The following is a 9,436-nucleotide window of genomic DNA, read 5'->3' on the forward strand; positions in this document are numbered from 1 at the left end:
TAGAGTCCATTTAGTACCACGCCCCATGCAAGCGTTTATAATCGGCAGATGTTTTATAAACAAGGTGTGAAAGCGTGAAGAATGTACAGACACTATAAATCATTTAGTGCCATGCACCACTTATGATACAAGAAATATTTTGTAAGTTGTGTGGAATGACCACTGAAAACTCATGTACAGTCAGAAACCACGAACCACATTCCAGACAAAACTTTGTTGCCCTACTTTAGTTTACGTACATAATGAAAGCCACTACACTCCACCTTAAACTGATGGTGCTTTGTGGAAGTATGAAACTGCTGTGGAAGTGTGAACTGCCGTGACAGAACAAATGAGGCAATTCTAATTGTGGATAAAATGGCTGCAAAATTCATGAAAATTTCTTGCGGTAGAGTAAACACATAACAATGCTATTACAATACATAACAAAAATTTAATAAACATCAGTTTAACACCAAGTGATTATTTCTTGGATATCTGCATGATGACACAAGGTAAAGTGAGCCCTGTAAAAGAACAAGCAGGCACTGAATTAACATTTAAAAAATTATATTTAAGACTATAGTGTACCAGTGGCAGATACAGGGGGGTTGCAATGGTTTCAGCTGAAACCCCCTCTGGAAATAGCATGCCCAAAATTTATTGACGAGTCGTCGTATGGGTGTAAAATGAAAAACTTCATACTTTAGCCTTTGAAATCACAATTACGACGTTCTACAGCAGGTTGTGACCTTTTTTTTGGTCTTTGACTTATAGCTAGGCTGAAGTTGAGTGGAATCTGAAACCCCCACTGAAATTTCTAGATCCGCCACTGTGTACCAGAGGTAACGTAAATGTGTTTTGGTGCCTAAGTACGTAAACATGAACACAAGGAGACCTGTCAAACAACAAGTGGCCACCAAACAGAATGTACAACATGGTAAATATATTTCTTAGCTATACAACAGGAAATTCAGGATTGCAATTGTACCAATTCCCACTTTTAAGCTAAGTGAATACCTGACAATATTGTTTAACCCATTTTACAACCAATACCTGATCTTTAATAACATTAAGTTACACTAGTACATAAAGTACAACTTATAAAGAAATTGCTGTGAGCTTGTGTACATACCTGAAGTCAAAGCTGCTAATCAGACAACTGGCCAATTATCACTAGGGCTGGATTTGTGGTCACCACAAAACACAACTTGCTTGGTAATCTGACAACACAACAGACCAATGGTATGAAATTCACAATACTAATAAAGGTCCTACCTGGTCCAGAGTTAAGTATCACAACCACATCCACTATTAGTGGGTGAATCACTATGACTAGATTGCCTGTAAAAACAGATAGGTGAGCATTAAATGCAATACACTTAAATTTATCACTTTTTACACAAAATAAACATTTGGGAATTTATTCATTTAAACAGTTGACATTGTTACACAGAGACCTGAATAGACAGGTATATCAAGAAGTTTGCAGACATTTGCTATACTTTTGTTCATGGCAAAAATGCCAGCTGGAACAGCATGTCCAATACATTTCAATTGAAAAATCATTAAAAATTAAATTGATTATCGTGTACCACCTACCTCAAGTCTGTTTAGTAACTTTCTGAATTTGATACGTGTAGAGCAACTCTCTGCGAGTACAATGATGCTTCCAATTCAAGGAAATTTTGGCTTGTCAAAATGGCCTAAACTGACCGGATGTAGCAAATTCCCCCATACATTTTGTATTGAGTATTTTGGGGTCATGCAATAAAGGCGTAATAACCCACGACACGTGATAGATACCTCAGATTCTGAACCAGATTTGGAAATAGCAGTGATTAGTGATTAAGATGAGCTATAGCAGAAGGAAATCAGGAAATTTAAGCTCGTCATTTTAAGGTTGAAAATCACTTACTTTTTCTATGGCAAACTGAATGCCAGATATCTGGAAAGGAACGCTCTGATATATTTTGATGTCTTGACAGCCATTATTAACCTTCACCACATTAGTGTTACAATTGAACAAAAGCACTGTGAATTAGTTCTGCAGGTTAATTTGTGAAAATGACAGTGTTCCGTGATTAAACAAAATAATGTCCATGTCATGCAGCAAACTTCTTCATTATTATGTTTCACTGTACATAAATTCAGTAATTTAGACCAGAACATGTGAAAGGGTATACTTTTTCATACAAACATCGATATGACACAGATTCACTTACTGACTTTTCATCAGCAGCCAAAGTTCCAAGACTTCTGATGATGATGTAAGTGGCAAATGATAACATAGCCACGGTTTTTTTGGTAATTGGTCCGTACACCTTGTCACTACAATCTCACCATGAGATAATACGAGCTAGTGGAGCTACTAGGAGTTCTCACCTGGCGGAACTCTAAAATACTGCAAATGCGGTTAATTGGTGTGTGTCGATGTTGATCTAGTCCTCGATCTAATCAGTTTCGTTAACCTCCACTCCAGACTCTTATTCTTTCACGGGTTCTTTCATACTGCAGCAACGGTGTACGGCCTCTGCATTAAAGTATACCTCGCCATGAAATGAAATCCAGTTTCAATAAGACTTAATGTTGATTACTCAGTCTCGTTACTCTCACTCTCCTCCTTGGACTGCCATTATAAACTACAACATTTGTTCAATTTTAATTAAAACCACGTATCACGTGTGTCCACTTGGGGTGTTGCAGGGACATTCCAAGAGATTTCCCTTAAATAGATCACGTGATAATTGTCAGTCTTGTATATACGGTGCTTGTCCTTAGTCATGGCTCAGCAATGTGGTACGTGTGTACTATAGCCTAGCTATAGGATTTTTTGTGTGATGATGCATATGGTCGCATAGAACGCATGATGGTAGGGCAAATGCCCGCCCCTAGCTATGCCTATGGCATTAACTAGCTTTTTCTATAGCTACTCTATTATGTTGCTGATGCATCAGGGGCACCAGAGTAAGGTGAAAGTGGTAGCTAAGGCTAAGTCAACTGGTCTATATAGTCTGGGCCTCTGGGACATACTCCCTCAAAAAATTTTAGCTAAGTATACTGCAACTTTTAGCTAGTCCTTCAGTGACCAAATTCGCTTCATCAAGTTTGAAAGTTTGTTAATTCCAGTCAAAAAGGCTCACATCTCAATGCACTGGTTGTATCTTCTGATGCCCTATATACATTGTCCAAAAGATAATTCAGTAGAGTCCCATATTAAAATGAACTCTTGTTATATGCTTGCCTAGACTCTTGATAATAATAACTATAATATGTATTTAGCTTTCAGGTTGCATATACAAGGTATTCTTTCATCTGCCGGTATAAATTGCTATTCCATGTACTATGAGGCCTGGGAAATGTAAGGCTCTAGCTCCACACTAAGAATCAAATTATATAATGTTCAACACAATGATAAGATAATTGTCAGAGCAGAGTTCATGGTTATTGTATCAGCAAAGAGTTTATTAATTGAGATGTTTTATTTAAGTGCATTTTGACTGTTCCTCCTATGATTCTTGTTCAATTATATGATATCTTGTTGGTTTTTCTCCATCCTTTTTACTGATCCCTCTTTATTGATTTTATATGACTAGAAAATCTGTACACCTTGTCAATCCAGTTACAACAGTTGATCTAAAAATTATGATGATGATACAGTTATTGAGACGAAGAGATGCATAGTGTTTCCCTACAGTGCCACAACACAAAAACACTTGAAATGTAATCTGAGACTTACATGTATATAGCTGCAGTGAACTAAGTAAGATCACTATAGCTACTGGTAAGCATTGCGTCATATTACCATCAATCAGTGTTTGTACAATAAATTGTCTGTATTATGAATTCAGTCAAAATTATCCATAGCTAGCTCTGTAGTAATTTATTATGCACCCAGTTAACACTTAGCTAAGTTTGAGCATAAGATGCCTGAAGTATTCCACAGATATATTTTGTAAATAATATTAGAAAAAAGATAAATATACTCTAATAGAACAGTCAATAGCTATTAGCTAACTGTGTAACTAATTAGGCACTTGCTAATTATGAGCATAATCTAAAGCATTTACCACAAATATGAGATGTTATAAATAGTAAATGAATGCCACAGTAAACATAAATCTATAAAACAGTCTGTCTAGATCTATTCTACACTGTAAATTCATACTTCCAAATTTACAGAGTGAACAGTCTGTAATGTGCATGCCTTTGTCAAACAAGATGATAGGTGCACATGTTTGACTCTCCAAGATAATAATATTATTGCTAATTTCCAAATATCAGTCATCTAAATGTTACCATCAAATTTTTAACAATTTTGTTGTTCCCCCCCTGAGTGGGACTATCACTATAACAACAATGAGTGATATCCACCTCAAAAACACCTTCGCTGTAAAAAAAGGCGTGTCCAAGAAATTACAATTACCTGTAATCCAATGTAATTAAAAACAGCTCAGTTGTAGGGAAAGACTTCATAAAAGTAAAAATAACTGGTGACTTAAAGAGCTGATATCTGGAGCGGCCAAGAAAAGTGCACCCATGAAAGTAACTGGCAATTGAAATAGCTGATATCTGAAGCGGCCAAGAATGAATGCTGATATACAACTAATTGGAATTAACAAAAAGTTTAACATCGAACCTTTATCTTTCAGCTGTGCTCTACATTCACTCTTGCTGCATCATAAATTGATTTCTTTTAACTCTAATTGGTTGGTAATTTGGCCGCCTTTTTTAATATTCAGTGTATGGAGCGAAAAAAGGTGGCCAAATTACCAGCCAATTAGAGTTAAAAGAAATCAATTTATGATGCAGCAAGAGTAAATGTAGAACACAGCTGAAAGATAAAGGTTAGATGTTAAACTTTTTGTTAATTCCAATTAGTTGTATATCAGCATTCATTCTTGGCCGCTTCAGATATCAGCTATTTCAATTGCCAGTTACTTTCATGGGTGCACTTTTCTTGGCCGCTCCAGATATCAGCTCTTTAAGTTACCAGTTATTTTTACTTTTATGAAGTCTTTCCCTACAACTTTTATTTATTTATTTTTTTAATTAATTTTTTTTCCTCCGGCCCTAATGGCACTCCCTTCCTCCCACACATCTCTATAGAATGCTAACAAAAAATTTGAGAAATTAATTATAACCTACAGAAAAGAACCTACACAGAACCTACAGCATGCCCAGGGTTCAATGGGCAGGCAGGTGCCCCTCAGCGACAGCAAGATCAACTGCTGGAGGTGCATACGGACACTTGGATCTTGAGTGTAATCCTCTGATGCACATAACTGAAGAACGGAGCAAGGAAAACCCCAAACTACAACGGAGCCAGCCCATCACCACAGAATATGGGGAATTCCACTTCTCGCTCAGCAGGCGGGCAAGATGTTTATAAGTGGTGGTGGCAGCCCTTCCCATGCCACCTGAAGTGGAAAAAACTTTAATTACATTGGATTACAGGTACTTGTAGTTTCTTGGACACACCTTTTTTTACAGCGAAGGTGTTTTTGAGGTGGATTATAATTACTCAAAGGAAAAGGACAAACCACAAAAATGTGAGTTTTTTCTTTGATCTTACTTTTTTTCAAAAAAGGATATTATAATTACTTTCATTTTTTGCTCAAATGTGACTGAATTTGACAAAACAAGGCTTCGACGCACAAAACTTTGTTAAGAGATATGGCGATTATAAGTAATCATTGTGTAATAACTTCCCAGTGCCTACAGCTATGCAAACAAAATTTGCACCAATTATTCATCTATTTACTAGCTATCACTGAGTGGGTGTACAGATTTCTAATACCCAAAATTTTCCCTGTTTTTGAGCGGGTAATAATACCACAGGTGGTAGTATTAGGGTGGGAGGGTGGTGGATGGTGGGTAGGATTAATTATAAATATAGGGGTATAATGAAATAAGAAGACGAATGGAATCCAGAGGCCACGTTTGGGCCCTCCATGACCCTCCATGGCCCTCAGATCACTCCAAATTGACTGAGAACACTATTGGCGAGCTATTTGTGAAGTCCCAACTCACTATATACACACCCTTATCACAAAGCCATGGCCATTTAATGGCACCAATCTCCCACTCGTGGCTTTGACAGGGTCGGAAGAAAGCTGCTACAGAAACCAGACTTGCCAGCCCTTAAGGAAGGCTTGTCACTTAATGGTAGTGTTTTGAAGCAAGTCTCTTCCACTAAATATCTTGGACTATACTTAGATCAACATTTAACTTGGAAAAATCATATTAATTATGTTTTGAAAATAAGAGGAAAGATTTATTCTACCAATCGCCTTAATCCTCCTTCTACAGCCAGGAAGTTATTATATCAAGCATATCTCTTGCCAACTCTGGACTATTGTAATGTTGTGTGGGCACCCACTAATGCTAACCAGACTAAACGTCTCAAAAGACTTAGTTCCAAGAATGTACTGATTTATCTATCTTAAGATATTCTTTAACAAAATGACAAAAATTTCATACTATGAAGTCAGCTCCAGTGTATCTCCATAACATGTTTGAGTATGCCATCAGTGTCACAGGACGTGCAAACACAAATGCACATCGTTTGTTTGTTCCCGGCACAGATAAGCACTAATTATGGGAAATACTACTATAATGTAGAACTACATTGTGGAATGGAATGCTTTCCCACAGCCTTATATGACTCAACAACCTTTACTCAATTTCAAATTAGTCTTTGAAATAGTTGTTTGACAACATATTAGTAATGTTATAGTTTGTACGTAAGTAATTACTGTATATGTGTGTGTTTAGGCCATCATTATTATATTGCTTGTTTCCCATCACCCAATGGAACAAAAACTGATGCGAACAGGAAGTGATTAATTATAGACTTGACTCTTGTTATTGCAGTCTCTGACTGCTCTACTAGGGTATTTCGATCTTAAAGGTTGCCAGAATGCAGCTTGTTGAACAAAAGTGGAGGGACACCACCCTTCTGCAATGTTTCTATGCACAGCTAATCAGTGGCTAATGCAATATTTGGTTATTCTCTGCTTTCTACTAACATGAAATGGTGTATTTTATCGCCCGCATTCATGTGATCTATAATCAAATAATTAAAATTTGGTACAGAAACCTAAAAATCAATGCAGGTGGTGACGGGAAACAAGGGACTTAATATTGATGGCCTTATATGTATGTTGTGCAGGGCGTAGCTAAAGAACAACTTCGGCTGATACTGCCTTCCTGTTGAAATAACAATTGAAAAAAGTTGTGTAGTAAGAATGTTTTGTACATGCATTCCAGGTGCCGTAAATTAAGCTAAATTATGTGACCGTCTCTACTGCACAAGCATGCATATTGAGAATGCCAAAAAAAGTTTGTAAAATTAAAAGTTAACTACTCTTTTTACTGATTAAAAAGTAGTCAGTGTCTATGCGGACCTGCAGAGGTTTCGCTATAGGGTATCATCAAGACTCACTGTAGTGAGTCGCGAGACCAAGTAAAGTAAATCACACAACTAGCTACTGTGAGTTATTTACACGAGCGACTAACTAATAGAATACACACCTGAAACCTACCTTTGAAACTATTCCTTTGTAAAAAAAACCTTGTGATATAACAAAACCTTTGTTGGTATATTGTTATATAAGTGTATTACTAAGTACTGTAAGTAATCCCTGTTATATTTATTTATTTAATTACGTACCTCATAATTGAGTGTTGTGTGTAAAAAGATGCAACTTAAAATATATGTTGTCTATAAAGATGAAGTGCGTGACAAAATGTGTTCAAGTCAGGTGCATTAGATAAGTTAGCAGGTAGTGAGTTCCAGAGTCAAATTAAATGTGGGAGAAAAGAATGATAATAATATTATGAGTTAATTCTAGCAGGTAAACTGACAAATATTTTTAAGGTAGCCCTGGGTAGATGACAATACTGGTTGGAGATCTTGTGAGAAGTCAATACAAATACGGTTGTTGATGACTGTGTAAAACATGGTGATGATGGCATTAGTTCTTCTTACTTCAAGTAACACCACATGAAATTTTGCTGAAAACTCATATTCTTCTCCTTCTCCTCCCCTATTCTCCTCCTTCACATACTCATTAGTGCGAGTCGTCCATTTCTGATGCTTACATCTTAGACTGTGTTAGTTCCACAGCCTTGGATTTACTATCACAAGTTTTTTGGCTAGTTAAGTTTCTTCAGTACAAATCTTGGAACTCCACCTTAAAATCATGTATACTTCTGCCAGCTTTCTATCCTCTAACGTTTAAAAAAACTCTATATCCAGTTGCCTATTAGTATTTTCTTGCTTTTAATGCAGTATTTGATGTTAGATGGGCTGATATTATTTTGTAAAGGTGATTTTAATTGCGTAAGATGTCTCTAGAATGATTTTAGAAGGCGGAATTTTGGATCCATAATTAAACGGTACTACTGTTCCATTTGATTGGTCCTAAAAAGTCTCTGCTTTTGATTATTTATTGGTTGATATAAGAAAGGACGGTCATAGCCTCCTTCAGGGGCAGACCTAGCAGCTGGCAAGAGGAGAGGCACACATAGGCTAAGTTGTAGGTGAGTAGGGACCCTCAGGTCATTAGCCTAGAGAGAAAATATTCCCCTTCTTAGTTGCAGAGGCTCCAACTCTGAGAGTTGGAGCCTCTGCAATGGCAGTTGATTGATTTTAGACAATGACTGAGATGGGTTGTATAAGGACAGCAAACAGGATACACGCAAACAGTGTATTGGAATTTTGAAAGGTCACTCGGAATCTAGATGGTGTATTAATTGTAAAGTTCGGTGATTCTGTTGCTGCAAGATAGCTACACTGTGTGAACATGTTAAAAGCCAGGTAGTTGAACTGGCAAGGAATCTCGTAGATACACAAGATAATCATTAAAGTATGTAGTCCAGCTGATCAAGTGGTCCAGATTGATCACGTGATCCAGACTGATCACGTGATCCAGTCACGGTTGCCATGGCAATCATAATGAATTGCCACTGTTGTAATGTATACCTAGTACACACACCTTGCAGCTATTAATATTGTACACTAGTTTATAGCTAGTGATACACAACTTCTCAATGTATAACTATGTGCCTTGCTATGTGCAATACTTTCAAATATAACTAGCATATGAAGGCCATGCTATTATAATGTCATGAAATCATTATAATAAAACTGCTGGATTGCATGATTGAGGCTGAAGGACTACATACTTTGTGAAAAGTCTCATTCCAAAGAAAGATCCAAGGCTGGAGCCTTTGTAGTTGCTGTATTTTTGAAGCAGCATGTCATCATCTCGTAGTAATGTTTCACTGTAGGTTTTTGACATTTTAGCCTTTGCAGATGATTGTGAAGTCTCAAAAGCTGTTTGTAAGGCTATTAATGTCTTGGACAACCACAACACAATGATTATTTTTAGAGGCGCTTAATACTCACAAAGGTGCTAGGTGAAAGTTTAACAGCTGATTTGACTTTGTT

At 36.9% G+C, this 9,436-nt stretch overlaps 1 long non-coding RNA gene across 2 annotated transcripts; it reads right to left on the reverse strand.

Annotated features, from left to right (window-relative positions):
• Positions 1-353: 353 nt before the first annotated feature.
• On the reverse strand, positions 354-2,666 carry LOC136246143 (uncharacterized). Of its 2 annotated transcripts, XR_010696269.1 has the most exons (5): positions 2,365-2,666; positions 2,205-2,310; positions 1,258-1,323; positions 1,115-1,202; positions 354-506 (listed from the first exon to the last, which is right to left on the reverse strand). It is a non-coding gene; the product is annotated as an uncharacterized lncRNA (long non-coding RNA). The 2 variants fall into 2 exon arrangements; XR_010696262.1 differs by having other exon boundaries at positions 2,205-2,666.
• Positions 2,667-9,436: the final 6,770 nt, after the last annotated feature.

The sequence above is a fragment of the Dysidea avara genome, chromosome 2 (assembly GCF_963678975.1).
Source record: "Dysidea avara chromosome 2, odDysAvar1.4, whole genome shotgun sequence".
Lineage (NCBI taxonomy): Eukaryota > Metazoa > Porifera > Demospongiae > Dictyoceratida > Dysideidae > Dysidea > Dysidea avara.